Source organism: Aegilops tauschii, chromosome 5 (assembly GCF_002575655.3).
Source record: "Aegilops tauschii subsp. strangulata cultivar AL8/78 chromosome 5, Aet v6.0, whole genome shotgun sequence".
NCBI lineage: Eukaryota > Viridiplantae > Streptophyta > Magnoliopsida > Poales > Poaceae > Aegilops > Aegilops tauschii.
In genome coordinates, this window is record NC_053039.3 from 293,653,184 (window position 1) to 293,669,518 (window position 16,335).

Sequence of the window (16,335 nt, forward strand, 5' to 3'; positions counted from 1 at the left end):
TGTTCGCACATCTTCCGGCGGCGGTTTCCGCACGCCGTTAGGGCGCAATAATCGCGGGACGTGGGGGAGTGGGCGCAGTTAATCCCACATTCCTCCCCACGCCTCGCCTCCTCGGCTTCACCGCACGAGGCTATAAGTAGGGGGAGGAGGGGAAGCGGCAGACGCTCGCACGCTCCTCTCCTCTCCGCCATCTTCTTCCTCCTGCTTTCCCTCGCGGCAGCGCCTCGCCACCGTGGCGTCCCACCAACCTTCACTCCGCCCCGCAGCTTTGCCGCCGCAGGGCCGTGCTTTCTCAGCCGCCGCACCCTTCCTCGTTAGCTTCTCGCCACCATGCAGTACGGCGGGGACTGGGACGACTCCAACGTCCATATGGACCACATCGACTTCCTCCGCAAGACGCAGCGGTTGCCCGGCAAGGACCAGGTGCGGGTCCGTCTCGCGCCGGAGAAGGAGATCACGCCGGCGCCGGAGGAAGGCGAGCGGGTAATCTTCCGCTCGCACTTCCTGCGCGGCCACGGCCTGCCGGCGAGCGCTTTCTTCCGCTCCTTTCTTGACTTCTATCAACTCCAGCCGCACCACCTCACTCCAAACACGGTGGTGCTACTGTCCACCTTCGTCACCATATGCTAAGGCTTTATTGGCGTTCTCCCCACCCTCGAGCTCTGGGGGGAGTTTTTCCAAACCAATCTCGGCACCCGCATGCAGGGCGTGCCGGCTCAGAGCGGCGCCTTCATCGCGATGCGGAGGCCAGTGGCCGACAACCCCTTCCCCGTCATCACGCTAATCCAGTCGGTGAAGCACTGGCAGAAGTCGTATTTCTACGTGAGGAACATCGCCACGCAAGGTGACTATGTCAACTTGCCGGCTTACGTAGCCGGCCCGCCGGCTGGGAGGCGGCCCAAGTGGTCCTATCGGGCCGTGACGCTGTCGCCGGCCGGAGCCGCGGCCGTCGCCCGACTCCGGGTAATGATCCAGTCGGAGGGCCGGACTGGATCCGACTTGCTGGCCGCCTTCGTCGCGCGCCCGGTGCTTCCGCTTCAAAGCCACCCTCATCTGATCTGTCAGATGAGCGGCCAACTCGATCCGAGCCGGATGTGCACCAAGGACATGCCTCACGATGAGGTGGCTCATATGGTGAATTATCTTGCGAACAAGCTCTCCGCAGAGTGGCGGTTTGGCAAGGAGCCGTACTCCCGTGCACATCCCCCGCCTATGGTATGCTCTCTTTATCCTTTCTTCTCTTAGTTTTGTCGCCGAGTTTTTCTTGGCCGACTCTGACCAGTCGGCACGTCTTGGCAGAGCCCTCTCCTTCGACCTGCGGCCGGGTTGGGAGCGGATCGCCGATTTCTTCCCGACCGGGCGGAGCATGACTTGGAGGACCACGACTTGGGGGCGGCCGCCATGGACGACAACGCCGAGGCGGGAGGCGGCGAAGCAGGCGGTTCCGGGCTTGGAGTCAGCTTCGACGACTGGCCGGATGACGACGAGGCGGAAATCGTCCCACGCAGCCAGCCGGCGTCCGGCCATGGCGCGGGTTCCTCTGCCGCGCCGCCTGCTCGGGGCGGCGGGCAGAAGCGTCGGGCCGCGTCGGGCTTGTTCGGCAGTCGGCCGAAGAAGCCCAAGGGCGGGGCGGCGGCGACCAGGCGGGATGGGGCGGCCGCGAAGGCGGCCCGCTTCCACAAGGTGGTGAAGCAGCCGCAGACGGTGTCGGCGTAAGTGTATATTCTTTTGCATACTCTTTCTTCTTTTCTTGTTGATTTCTGAATCCTTGTCCTTTCTCAAAAATCAGGGCTCCACTTTCTCTTGAGCGGGTTGCTGCCGCCTCCGTGGTTGGATCGCCGGGAGGATCCGGGAGCACCCGCCGTGTGGACCCCCGCGCCGAGCTTCAGGCTGCGACGGAGCAAAATGCGCGGGAGGCGCGGGAGGAGCGGGAGGCGGAGGAGCTGAGGGCGGCTGCCGCCAAGGCAGCACAGGAGGAGGAGGAGTCGGCGAAGGCGCGTGCCGACGCGGTGGCCAAGGCCCATGCGGAGGCTGCGGCCGCGGCAACAGCGGGGTGGGGGGGCTTGCTTGTCACCCCTCTGCGTGTCGCGGCACCCGAGGTCCCGGAGCCCCCGCCGGAGGAAGCCGGCGGCGACCTGCCGGGGCTGGGGAGGGAGGACGACGTCGTCGTCCCGGAGAGGGAGGCGGCACCGTCCTCGCCGACTGGGGCGGCCCAAGGCAGCCAGCCTAATGTGTCGCCTGCACAATCGGCTGGGGGCGAGCCGGCTGCGAGGACGGACCTGGTGGTCCACTCGCCGTCGCGCCAACACGCGGGGAAGGCCACTTCGGCTCCGGACCCGCTGAAGGCCGCGGGCTCCAGCTCGTCGGCCCAGGACGTGGAGGCGGCCAGCGCCAGCTCGGGGTGGACGCCGGGTGGAGGGTCGGCCGTGGTGAATGTGGCGGCGCAAGAAGTCCGGAACCGGCTTCAGTCCCAGGCCGCAGTGCTGAGGCAATACAATGATGAGTTCCTCGCGACGCGGGCGGCCATTCGGGTAAGTCTTCCCGTTTTTGCTTTTTGACCTTGGTTTCTTTCGTGGGGGCGCATCAGCGCACCCACTGGGTGTAGTCCCCGAGTTCCGAGTCGGCTGCTGAGCAGGCGGCTTGGAACTTCTTAGCGGGCTTTGTTTGCTATCTTGTTCTCATTCGCTTTTCTGCCTGACTTGCAGGACTACCACAACCTCCGTGCAGCTGCCTTCAACTCCCAGGCTCGGGAGCTGACCCAGAAGAATGTTGATCTATCTAAGAGCCGGGGTAAGTGCTTCATCTTTTATCTCATATGGGGGCAAGTCAGCGCACCCACTGGGTGTAGTCCCCGAGATTCGGGCCGACTGCTGAGCAGTCGGGTCGGATCTGTCTTGACGACTTCTTCCTTATTGCTTCTTTCTTCTCTACCATGTCTGCAGCGGCCAACGCCAAACTGAGGGAGCAGCTGGGTGGGACTCAGGCTGCCCTTCGCGCTAAGGAAGCCGAGTTTGACGCTTTGGCCCAGGAGCGTGACCGCCTGGCCAAGAAGCTAGCCGACCAGGAGGAGAGCCACAAGGCAGCCCTGAAGGCGGTGCAAGACAGCGAGGCCGCCCTCCAAGCCAAATATGAGACGGAGGCGGCGATCTGGGCCGAGGTGAGGCAGTCATTGATCAACGGCTACGGCCAGATCGAAGACTTGGTTGACGGTAGGCTGCCCTCTTCTTCGTCCCTTGCTTGCCGCTTGCTGTGTGGTTCGTTTTCTGACTTGGTGGTTTTCTCTTCTTTCTCTTTCTTTCTTGCGCAGAGTACTTCCCTGGCTACTCTACTGCCGCCAACCAGGTCGTCGAGGCCCACCGCGAGGCGCAAAGGCAGGCTGGTGCCAAGATCGCGCCGAACGCTCGCCGGTCGCTGGAGGAACAGCTCTTGGCGATTCAAGCCCACCTCCAGCCGGCTCACCGCATGCTCCGCCGGCTTCAGCGTGTTGGGGCGCAGGTGCTGGCCGCTCTCTGGCTTGGTGAGGTGATTCCCCGCACTCCCAGTCGGACTGCCGATTGGCTGGAGGTGGCGGCCGGCCGCTTCGAGGCCTGGAAGGCTTTTGTGGCTCGGTCAGGCGCCTGGCGGGCGCTAGAGTTCGTCAAGGCCTGGTATCCCGAGCTGAGTTTGGACCAGCTGGCCACCTAGCGGCAGGAGGCCGACATGGAGCTGGAGCCGGTGTCACCGGCTATCATCTAGCGAGCCTCGGCGATCGCCGACTACACCGACACCAGCGCCTTTGCTCCTGAGGTGGACGACAACGGCGTTGCCCAGCCGCAGGAGTGGTTCGGGCTGAACCCGACAGATGGCGAGGACTCGGCGGAGGAGATCGGCTCCAGCGACGAGGGTGAGGAGGAGGAGGAGGAGGGTGAAGGCGCCGCGCCAGATGGTGGAGCAGCCGGTTAGCCTCAGCTTGACCGTACCTCCAGCAACAAGGCGCGTGCGAGCGCACCGCCTGCAGCCGGCGATGATCAAGCCGAGACTCGCCAGCCGGCCACTCCTCCAGCCTGCGCTGCCGTCTCCACCGACCAGCCCGGCTCCCCTGTTGCGCCCTTAGTCTAGTCTTCTACCTCTACTTTCCTGTTTTGTTACTCTTGGAACAGTATTTTGTTAAGTTTGCATAGTTCCACCCACTGGGGGTGTATTCGAACTATATTGACTGCCGGCCTGTTGAGGGCCTTATGTGTAAATATAATCATGCATGCGTTTGGCTTTCCCTTGTTCTTTGCTTTTCATCCTTCGGCTGTTTCCTTTGCCGCCTTCCCTTGGTTGCCGCCTTCCCAGCCGGACAGCTACTCTGCAGTCTGTGGCTGGAGAAGTGCTTCGCTGGTTGGCAGGGCAAGTACTCTAGCTTTGTTGGATTATAGCGAAGTGACTGGGAAGCCGGCCAGCCGGCTATTTTGACAGCCGGTAGGCGTGGTTGGAGGCCGGCTTGTGTTATATAAGTTCGTTAGTCCTTAGCCGTTTTTTGTGTGGGCAGCCTTTCTGCCTTTGGGTCTTGCCAGTCGGACAGTCAGTTCTTCGTGCTGTGACTTACAACAAGAGAGGGCTCGGGTGCTGGCACACTACTTGTCTGACTTCAGGTAGAACTTTTAATATAACTTAAGGCGGCCAGTCCCCGGGCCGACTAGTCGAACCCAGTGCCAGATAGAGAATCAAATGTAATAATACATTCATGGGTATGACACTCGTCATTCATAGATAAAGGAGGGCAGTCCCCGAGTGTGCCTCGGGGGGCCCGTTGTTTCGTACTTAATACAAAAAGGTAGCATGATACATACTGCTTTTAACTGTAAAATCTTCTCAGGAGGTTGGCGTTCCATGGTCGTTCCGACTCCTTGCCGGAATCATCCCTCTTGCATGCTCTTGGCTTCTGTGCGTCGATCAGGTAGTAGGAGTCGTTGCCTAGGGCCTTGCTGACGACGAAGGGGCCTTCCCAAGGGGCCGAGAGCTTGTGCTGGCCGGCTGTTCGCTGGATTAGCCGGACCACAAGATCGCCCTCTTGGAAGGATGTTGGCTTGACCTTCCGGTTGTGGTAACGGTGCAAACCCTGCTGGTAGATGGCGGACCGGCTGAGTGCTAACAGCCGGCCTTCTTCCAGCAAGTCGACGCCGTCTTCTCGCGCTTCCTTGGCCTCCGCCTTCGTGTACATGGTGACCCGAGGCGAGTCAAACTCGATGTCAGTTGGGATGACAGCCTCGGCACCATATACAAGGAAGAACGGAGTGAAGCCGGTTGACTTGTTTGGGGTAGTACGCAAACTCCAGAGGACAGCCGGCAGCTCATCGAGCCAGCAGCCGGCCGAACGCTCCAGTGGTACGACCAGTCGGGGCTTGATGCCGGAGAGGATGAGGCCGTTTGCTCGCTCGACCTGGCCGTTTGACTGCGGGTGGGCAACAGACGCTAAGTCCAGTCGGATGCCCTGTGTCACGCAGAAACGTGCCAGTGCTCCCTTGGCAAAATTCGTGCCGTTGTCGGTGATGATGCTGTGTGGTACACCATACCGAGTAGTGATGTCTGCGATGAATGTTACGGCAGTCGGCCCGTTCAGCTTCTTGATCGGCTTTGCTTCAATCCACTTGGTAAATTTGTCCACGGCGACAAGCAGATGTGTCATGCCGCCGCGGGCTGTCTTGAATGGGCCTACCATGTCTAGCCCCCAAACGGCAAAGGGCCAGGTGAGGGGGATGGTCTTGAGTGTAGAAGCCGGCAGGTGTTGCTTGGAACTGAAGACTTGGCATCCTTTGCAGCATTTGACTAATTCCTTGGCATCTTCCATACCAGTCGGCCAGAAGAAACCATGGCGGAAAGCTTTGGCGACAAGTGATCTTGAGGCTGCGTGGTGGCCGCATTCGCCTTGGTGGATATCCTTGAGGATTGCTATGCCCTTCTCTGGCTCAACGCAGCGCTGGAAGACTCCAGTGACGCTACGCTTGAGAAGTTCTCTGTTTATTACTGCGTATGCTCCAGCTCGGCGTTGCACTAGTCTTGCCGTGATCTCATCAGTCGGCAGCTCTCTGTTGACTAGGAAGTTGAGGATGGGCTGGGCCCATGATGGAGCTGTGACTTCTTCTATTGTCAGTACGGCCACTGTGACCCGGGTGGGTGGGTTGGGTGGTGGAGAGTTGGAGTCGGCCACCGCCTCTTGTGCCGCTGCAGTCCCCGGGCCGACTGCTGCAGTCCCCGGGCCGGGTTCTGAAGTCCCCGGGCCGGGTGCGACTACGGCAGTCCCCGGGCCGCTTGTCAAAGTCCCCGAGCCACCTGCTGGGTTCCTCCAGTCGGATCCGGCTGCATCAGGGGCGGGCGGTACGAAGATAGAGTATGATTCTGGAGACGGCTTGATAGACGGTTTGAGGAGGTGCTGGAGAGAGACACCGGTTGGTATAGCCTGTCGGGTGGAGCCGATCCGTGCCAGGGCATCTGCTTGGTCGTTGTCGGCCTGTGGCACGTGGAGGAACTCGCACCCTTCAAAGTATCCACTGATCTGCTGGACGAGGAATTGATAGCCCGCCATGTTTGCATCCTTGGCGTCCCAGTCGCCAGATGACTGCTGGACCACCAAGTCCGAGTCGCCATAACACAGGTTCCGGCGTATGCCGAGCTCTTTGGCTAGCCGGAGCCCGTGTATGAGCGCCTCGTACTCAGCCACATTGTTGGAGGCGGCAAAATGGATTTGCAGCGTGTATCTGAGCTTGTCGCATTTGGGAGAGGTGAGGACGATGCCAGCTCCCAGGCCGGTGCGCATCTTGGACCCGTCGAAGTGCATCCGCCAATGAGTGGAGTCGGGAGCCGGCGGTAGGTACTGGGTCTCGGCCCAGTCAACAAGGAAGTCGGCCAATGCTTGGGACTTGATGGCGGTGCGGGGCTGGTAGAAGATTGTGTAAGGAGCCAGCGCAATGGCCCACTTAGCCACCCGGCCGGATGCATCCCGACTGCCTATGATCTCGGCAAGCGGGGCGGTGCATACGACCGTGATGGGATGCTCTTGAAAGTAGGGCTTCAGCTTCTTGGCGGCAAAGTACACTCCATAGCACATCTTCTGGTAGTGCGGGTAGTTTTGCTTTGAGGTGGACAGTACTTTGCTTAAATAATATACCGGCCTCTGGACTAACGGGGCTCGGCCTTCTTCTGGGCGCTGGACCACGATGACTGTACTGACCACTCGGCTAGTCGCGACAATGTAAAGGAGCATGGGCTCCTTCTCAGTCGGCGCCGCCAGGACAGGTGGAGTGGTCATCATCTTCTTCAACTCATGGAAGGCTTGGTCTGCTTTGTCGTTCCACTCGAGTGGGTGGATTTCTTCATGAGTCGGTACAGGGGGAGAGCCTTCTCTCCTAGCCGGCTGATGAACCGGTTTAGGGAGGCCAGGCACCCGGTGAACTTCTGAACGTCTCGCAACTTGGTGGGAATCTCCATTCTCTCAATGGCCTTGATCTTCATAGGGTTGCACTCAATGCCGCGTTCGGAGACCAAAAAGCCTAGAAGCTGGCCGGCTGGTACTCCGAACACGCATTTCTCGGGGTTGAGCTTGATCTGGAATCGGCGCAAGTTGGCAAATGTTTCTTTGAGGTCTTCCAGCAGGGTGCCACGCTTCTCCGTCTTCACCACAATATCGTCTACGTAAACGTGGGCATTTCTGCCGAGTTGCTTGAGGAGGCATTTCTGCATGCAGCGCTGAAAAGTGGCACCGGCATTTCTCAAGCCGAATGTCATAGTCAGGTAACAGAAAGCTCCGAATGGTGTGATGAAGGCGGTCTTCAGGCGGTCAGCTGGGTCCAACTTGATCTGGTGGTATCCTGAGTAGGCATCCAAGATACTCAACAGCTCGCATCCGGCTGTGGAGTCTATGACTTGATCAATCCGTGGTAGGGCAAACGGATCTTTGGGGCAGGCTTTGTTGAGGCTAGTGTAGTCTATACACATACGCCATTTGTTGTTCTTCTTCAACACCAAGACCGGGTTGGCAAGCCACTCTGGGAAAAACACTTCCATAATGAAGCCGGCGGCCAGGAGCAGGGCTATCTCTTCTCCTACGATTCTTCTCTTCTCCTCCAAAAGCCGGCGGAGAGGCTGCTTGACTGGTTTCGCGTCCGCTCGGACGTGTAGCTTGTGCTCGGCGAAATCCTTCGGAACACCCGGCATGTCCTTTGGGGACCATGCAAAGATGTCTCGATTCTCACGGAGGAAGTCGACGAGCTCGCCTTCCTATTTACTGTCCAGGTTTGCACCAATGACAGCAAACCTCTCCGGGTCCAGAGGTATCTTCTTCGTCTCCTTGGCCGGCTGGAAGGAGCCCTGAGCATCATATTCCTTGGGGTTGGGGGGCAGGGCCGGCTGCTTGCCGGCCATGGCCACAACTCGCTCCAGAATCTTCTTCTCTTCTGTAACCACGAGGGACTTGGCCAGTCGGCTGCTGGCTGCAGCGCACTCTATGGACTTCTTGTAGTCACCGGCTACAGTGATGATCCCCTTCGAGCTCGGCATCTTCATCTTGAGGAAGGCGTAGTGGGGCACAGCCATGAACTTGGCCAGGGCAGGTCGGCCAAGCAAGGAGTGGTAAGGGCTCTCTAGGTCCACTACTTCAAACCAGATGGCTTCGCGGCGAAAGTGATCCTTGTCTCCGAAGAGAACATCCATTTTGATCTTGCCAATTGGGGAACATGACAGGCCGGGTACGATGCCATGGAACACGGTCCGGCTTGGCATGAGCTGCTTCGCCCTGAGGTTCAACTTCTCCATGGTGTCGCGGTACAGTATGTTGATACTGCTTCCGCCATCAATCAGCACACGGGAGAATCGGGCAGCTCGCCTCTCCGTCGCGAGGGTGACGTCTAACACCAATGCGTAGGAGCCAGGAGACGGCATCACCTTTGGGTGATCGGCCCGGCTCCAGCTGATAGGCCTTTCAGACAAATGCATGAACTCGGGGTTGCTGGAGGCAACTGCGTTGACCACTTGGTGCCGAGGGCGCCGGCTGCGCTTGTCTTCAACCTGGCTCGTGAAGACGATGTAGGCGGCGTGCTCATCTGGGAACTCATCCTGAATGGCTCCGACTGCTGGTCGAGTAGCCGGCTGCTGGGGGGCTGGAGGCGGCGGGCCGGGAGGCGGACGCGGCACCAGCCCCTCTCCCTTGGAGATCCGTGTGAGCCAGTGGCACTTCCGAGTCGTGTGGTTGGACGGCTTCGCGCCTCTATGGAACTTGCAGGGGGCATCGAGAGTCTGTTTGTAGGAGAAGGCCGGCTGCCAAGCCGGCCTGCTGCCCTTCTTCTTGGGAGCGGGCCGCTCTTCAGGCTGCTCGTCTTCGAAAGTGGCCACCTGCCGACTGGTGGAAGGCGGCATAGGGGCCTTGCGCTTGTGGTCGTTCTGGTAGGGGCGTCGGTTGGAGTCGCCAGCCGGCGTCTTTGGAGCCGGAGCGAGTACCTTTCCAGAAGCGCCCACTCGGAGCTCGGTCTTCATCGAGGAGTCGGCCGTGGCGTACTTGTCTGCTATGACCAGCAGCTCATCGAGGGTAGCCGGCTCGTCGCAGAGGAGTCGGTGCTTGAGGAGGGTGCCCTCTCAGCACCCGGCGGTGAAGTATTCTATGGCTTGAACCTCATGCACCCCCTCGCAGGAGTTGCGGAGCTCGGCCCACCGCATGAGGTAGTCGCGAGTTGATTCGCTGGGCCCTTGGACGCACAAGGAGAGCTGGCGGGGCTTGGGAGGCCGCTTGTAGGTGCTGGTGAAGTTGCGGACGAAGACTTCCGTGAAGTCCAGCCAGCTGTTGACGTTGTAGTGCTTGAGGCTATTCAGCCAGGTGCGTGTCGTGCCTTGAAGCATGAGAGGGATGTACTTCACGGCTACGCGACTGTTGCCGTTCGCTATGCTGACAGCGGTAGAGTAGTCGATCAGCCAATCTTCCGGCTTCACGGAGCCGTTGTACTTGGGTCTGTCTCTGGGGAGCGAGAACCCTTTGGGGAAAGGCTCGTCGCGGATGCGGGGGCCAAAGCAAGGCGGGCCGACATCGTCTTCTTCTTCTAGCGCCAGAGATCGTGCTAGGCGGTCGATCCGGTGGCAGGCGTCGTTCTCGCCGACTCCTTCGCGGTGGCCTAGTCGGCCACCGAGAGTCGGATGCGTGACAGGCGGCGGGGTGGGATATCTCTCCCCACGAGGCGGGGAAGGAGGCGGATTGCCTTGGCGCTCCATCGCTCGGGGGCGGCCTTCTGCGTCACGCTCGATGGTGATTCGAGTCCGGCTGCGGCTAGCAGCCGGCTCCTTGTCATTCCTTGCGCGGGCGCCGCTCGCAGTCGGCGACCGGGGTGTCACGGCGTGTTCTCGGCGTGGGGGAGGACTCTCAACGCGGGCACCGGCTTCATGCCGTTCTGCGGCCGCGTCGATCAGCTGCTGGATGCGCCTTGTCATGTAGGGGAGCTCATCAGCCCCCAGCCCGTTCAGCTCTTCTGCGGCCGCCTGAGCGGCTCGCAGATTCTCGATCGGTGTGGTGTAGACTGGGCGGTCTGCCCCCAGCATGCTGGCGATGGCCGCGCCGCGCTTCTAGACGAGGCCGGCTCGGCTCGGCCCGCCATGAGGCAGCGTACCAAAGGCGGCGCGGTCGACTTCACGCTGGTGAGCCTCAGTGAGGCGTCTCATGGAGGCTATCTTCTGGCCCTCCGCGATGAGGGCGAGGCGGCGTGCCTCCAGAGTCTCGGCGTCGGCGTCGGCCGGGATGGGGACGGACAAGTCATGCATCGCCGCTTGTAGGGCGTCGTGGGCGTTCTCGCCTGAGTCGGCACCATGGCGGATGACCAGCACCTCAGTGACAGCAATGCTGCCACTTTCGGCTCGAGGGAGAGGGTCGTCGAAGATTACCACGTCGGAGGGGTAGGCGTCAAGCGATGCCGTGTCGGAGTCGACAAGCATCGGGTCGGTGGAGCCGACCGACTCCAAATCCACAGCAAGCTCGCTGGAGACGTGAAGCTGGTCGAGGAGGCTGACGAGGCGGCTCTTGGGGTAGTCTGTGCCCGTGTCAGACGCAGGCTCGTCGGAGATGCGAGTCTCGCCAAGAAGGTCAGCGAGGCAGCTCGCCGCGTAGGCATCGTCGATGCCTTGCAGCGCGTCAGGGCAAGCGCCATCGGGCGTAGCGGGCTGGTACGCTCGCGGGGGAGGAAAAGGGTTCCCGTCCAGAACAGGTCTCCGGACGACGGTGCACCTGGCCCACGGTGGGTGCCAAATGTCGGGTGGTAGGTGCGACATATGCCAACGGGTGGCTTATCATTGTGGGAGCCAGTAAGACATCGCCGGTGCCTGGAAACGGGATAAGGCGAAGACATGCACGCCGGCGGATCTTACCCAGTTTCGGGGTTCTCCATGGAGATAACACCCCTAGTCCTGCTCTGCGGGGTCTCCGCATGATCACTAGATCAGTACAAGTAGCTACGAGTGCTCCTTGAGCTGTTTGGCTAGGGGAAGAAGAAGGGCAAGGCTAGCTCTCCCTTTCTCTCTATGTGGTGTGTGAAACTCTATGAGATCAACCCTTTGCATGGGTGTCCCGGGGGGCTTATATAGGCCTACCCCCCAGGGGTACAATGGTAATCCGGCTGGACGCGGGTCCCAGCCGTCAGTGTCTGTGCTCGCCGGCTTCTCCGCCGGCCATTTGGGCCCGCCGACTGGTGGGTCCCGCCGGCTGCCGGCCTCTTGCCCGACAGGCTGGCCCCACCGCTTGGAGGCCTTGTTGGCGGCTTGTTACTGTTGCCTCGCCTCTGATGACGAGGGCTTTGTCGAGGTAAGCGTGGCTACAGTGCCGCCGTCTTGCGGGCTCTCACTGTAGCCTCACCTCGTCTTGTCTCCTTAATGAGGCACATGTTTCGAGGGAGGGAGGTAGCCGGCTATTGGGAGCCGGCTACGCCCCCGGCCGACTAGGGGAGGCCGGGCCGCCTTCGAGCGTCTCTCTGGCTAAAGGGGCCCGCCGTCCGCGGGCAATACTGGCGCCTGTCGTGGGTGACGTTGAGGTCAACATGGCTACAGTGCCGCGCCGGACGGGAGATGGCCGACCCGTACGGCGCCCTGTGGCCATGCCTGTTCCGGGATTCGGGGGTAGTGGGCTGTACTGCGGCCACGCCCCGTCTTATCACCGTTATGTGGATGCAATCTTGGTGGGGGCAGTCTTGGTGGGTGCAGTCTTGGTGGGTGCAGTCTTGGCCGGCTTCTGGGAGTTGGCTTTCTTCATGGCTGGCTTCTGGGAGTCGGTCCTCTTGGGGCCGGCTTCCTGGAGTCGGCCATCTCGTAGCTTTCTTTGGGAAGGTTTCAGAGGTCGGGTCGCCTTCTGGTAGTCGGCCCTGGGGATAGCCGACCGGGGGAAGGCGGCCCTATGCTCTGGATGCTTGAAGGCTCGAATGGCCTGATTATTTTTCGAAGAGCCAGGGGGAGTCGGTTAGGCTACCCGTGGCCATTTACTCCGACAATGATAGGTTGGCCACACACCTATCGGGCCCACCTGTCATACACGCAAAGGCAGGAGCATCCCTCCCTCGCCCATGAGCGTGGTGGATGGCAAGACTAGGAGAAGCTTTCGCTACACGCTCTCCCTCCCGCACGCGGTGGACATGCACCAGTTCAACCGGTGTCAGATGGCCAGAAGCATACTGTAGTACTCCTCCAATGCAGTAGTACTCCATCATTGTTCGACTTCCCGAAGAGGCGAAGAGCCAAGCACAGCCCGGATGCTCGTGTGGCAGTTTCATGTGTAGAGTAGTCTAGGATAGCGTGTACCGTGCCTGTAAGCTTAAAATCGTTGGGGTCGGCTCCATGCTATGTGGCCGTATTGAAGTTTTTCTTAAAAAAAATTTAATAGTCTTCTGGCCCTACCTGACACCCTCGTGATTGTAGTTTGCACGCTCATCTGGTCAAGACAGGACTATATATTTTAATTTGTTTTATTTTTTTCGAAAAGGGGGGACTCCCCGGCCTCTGCATTAGAACGATGCATACGACCACATATATTTTAATTTGTGGTGGGTAAATGTTAGAGGTTGCAGCAAATATATTGTACACTGCGGGTCTTTCAGCCAAATTTAGAGGCAAGCATGTGGGGCCAGTGCTATGATGTGTCGTGTCAACTCGTACAACGAGGATAAGCTTGATTTTACTACACGCCTTCTCCCTCACCCATGCGACCGGTTGCTCGCAAACGAGGACATGCTTTTGCTTAGTAGTACTTCTACAACAAGCTATCCGTCCTGCTTGTGGTGGACGGACATGCAACAGTGGATTCGACACTGTAGAAGCAGTAGTAGTAACATCATTGTTCGTCTTCTCGAAGAGGCGAAGAGCCAAGCGCAAACCGAACGTTGCAGTTGCGAACATTGGAGCACGCATATAGCCAGGCTCTTGCATGAGACAAAATTGCTATGTGAGCCCACTATTGTACTAGTACGTACAACTACTTGCTAGTATAGCCCTGTAAACCAGAAAGGAGTATTTGCCCTTCTAGAGATTTCAACAAGTGACTAGACTACACCAAGACGGAATACATATGGAGCAAAATGAGTGAATCTGCACCGTAAATAAATACGTACTAGTTCTATCGTTTTCCTCTCCGAGGTGCACAATATTGAGTATACTAACTAGTCTCTTTTTGACACGCATTTACGTTTTTTTACACAGTACAAACACAAGCACTCATATACACGCGCATACACTCACCCCTATGAACGCACACACGCACGACACTATCATCTTGAAATTTACGAAGTCACCATAGGCACCTCGTCGTCGACGGGTCCATAGGTGCTTGAATGCCAAGGAGGGAGAGGGTAGCGGTTCCCGAGACGTTGAACGGTCAATGATGCATCCTCAATTACATGCAGAGGGAATTAATTGGAGAAGCAGAATAGAGCCAGCACGATGTGAATGCATCAGAGTTTGGACTCTCATATAATAAAGGCGCCCCACCACTCCAATCCATCCACTCCCAAGTCTCTGCGCAACACTGCTCACTCCAATCCAAGACCAAGTGACCAGAAGCCACAAGCACCTATGGAGGCGATGGACGCGAGCGGCAGTCGGCTGTGCCAAATCATCCAAGGCGCCGGCCTGCGGCCCCGCACCGCGCAGCGTTTCCAGACGGTGCTGACGACCGCAGGCATCGTAGCCCTTGCCGATGCCAGCTTCGCCTCTCGCATTGACGACATGATGGTCAACTCCATCCGCAAGTTCACCGCTGTCAAGAAGCGCGCGGACGACCTTGCCGTACTACTCCAGCCCGCGCGCCCAGGCTCCTCATTGCCTGCCACCCTCATCGGCCTCCACGGTGACGAACTCTTTCAAGCCCTGGTGGCCCTGCAGGTGCCGGAGGTCGCGACGAAGAATGTGCACCTCAAGGCCGCGCTCGCCGAGCAGCGCCTCGCCATGCAAGAAACCGTCGACCTGCACATCCACGTCTACGAGGAAATCGGCTACATAGGCCACTACAAGGAAAGCGAGGACAGAAAGAAGTTGGCCTTCTTCCAGCGGCTGGAATCTTTGGACGCCATTGTTCAGAAGCACGTTGACCTGGCCACGAAAGCCGCTGATACTTGGGCGCTGTTTGATGGGCCGGCGCCCTGAGTCGAGGAGGTGGACGTCGTCGATGGATGCATCTCTTCTTGCCTCCTGTAACCAGCACTGCATCGCCTCGTGGCCTTAATGTTTTATTAGTATAGTACTCCCTCCGTTCCCAAATATAAGTCTTTCTAAAGATTCCAGCAAGTGACTACTACATACGGAGCAAAATGAGTGAATCTACACTCTAAACTATGTCTACATACATCTGTATGCTGTATTCCATTTGAAATAGTATCTAAAAGGGCTTATATTTATGAACGGAGGGAGTATATGGCATTTTTATTCCAGTCGTAACGTTTTCACTGTGAGGTGGGGCCACAGTTGAGCAAACCCACCCCGCCCACCGGGCGTCGGCCGAATTTAGAATTAGAAGAGAGAAACGAGGGAGGAGAGCTAGTTGTAGCACGGACGCTGTTGTCAGATGGGACTCGTGTTTATAGAATAGGAGTACTGAGCACTCGTGCCTCTTTTTTTTGAGGGAAAAATTAGTCGTATGTCTAGTACCACTAGTTGGGTGCGTGCGACCTATAGCTATCATCACTTTAGATCTCCTTTTCGAACCGCGGCGACGCTTCACAGTACATATTATTTCACACATTTATCCTCCTATATGTACTCCTAGGCTATTTCCACGTGCTCCCATTGGCCGACATGTGGGACATAGAGCATCTGGGTCGTAGTGCATGCACGACTCAGAGCATATGCCGGGGTACTTTACATTTCAGACCTCACGAATTCCATGCAAACCCCCCGCAGTAGAATAAATAAATGAATGAATTACTACATGAAACCGGATTATTTTCGTGGAAACTGGAGCACGTTCATTAAATTTTGGACATCACACATTTATAAAAAATGACCGGACCAAAACTAGTCTAAGGGCCTCTTTGATTTTTCCCGCAAAAAAGGGCCTCTTTGATTCGCAGGATACTGAAAACACAGGAATGGGGAAAGTATGATGGTGATGAACCGAGATGTGGAGAACTCTAACTCAGTTAGAGGTTAGAGTTAGATTCTAACCCTGAACTAACTCTAAACCAAGGAGGTGTATGGATGGCAGGGTTAGATTGACAATAAATGCTCTATCTCAATCATTTGACTACTTTGGACCCTATTTCCTGCCGGATTTGGAGGGTGCTTGGATACGTTTTAGTTCCATGACTAAAAGTAGTGGGACTAAAACTTGGTAGCCTCACCCATGCTTGGATCCAAATACTAAAGAGACTAAAATCAAGTTAATGAGCATTTATTATCCTCCAAACCCTCCAATCCAGAACTCGCCTGTGTTAAAGGAGAGGAGTTAAATGAGGAGAGAGAGGACTAATCCACATTTTAGTAGGGGTACCCCTAACTAAATTTTTTTAGTCTCCAGACTAGTTTTAGCCCCTCTTTAGTCAGGGGTGCTTGGAACTTTAGCCTCTTAAAGAGACTATTTTTAGTCAGACTAAAATAAGTCCCTTGGATCCAAGCACCCTCTTGGTGTGGCCGGCTCTTCTGTGGCCTCCTCCCGCTCACAATTGACATAAACGAACCATCTATACAAATCAAGCATGCAAAACATGATAATTTTTACTTTGTCCATACAAATGAGATATCCCACTTAAACATACAAGTCGTCAATCAAGCTTCACAAAATAAAAAAACACTTCATGAAACAAAGAATGAGCTAACTCATCACGGAAGTCATTCACGATAGGGAGGGAGCCCGGAGCCCCTCACGCA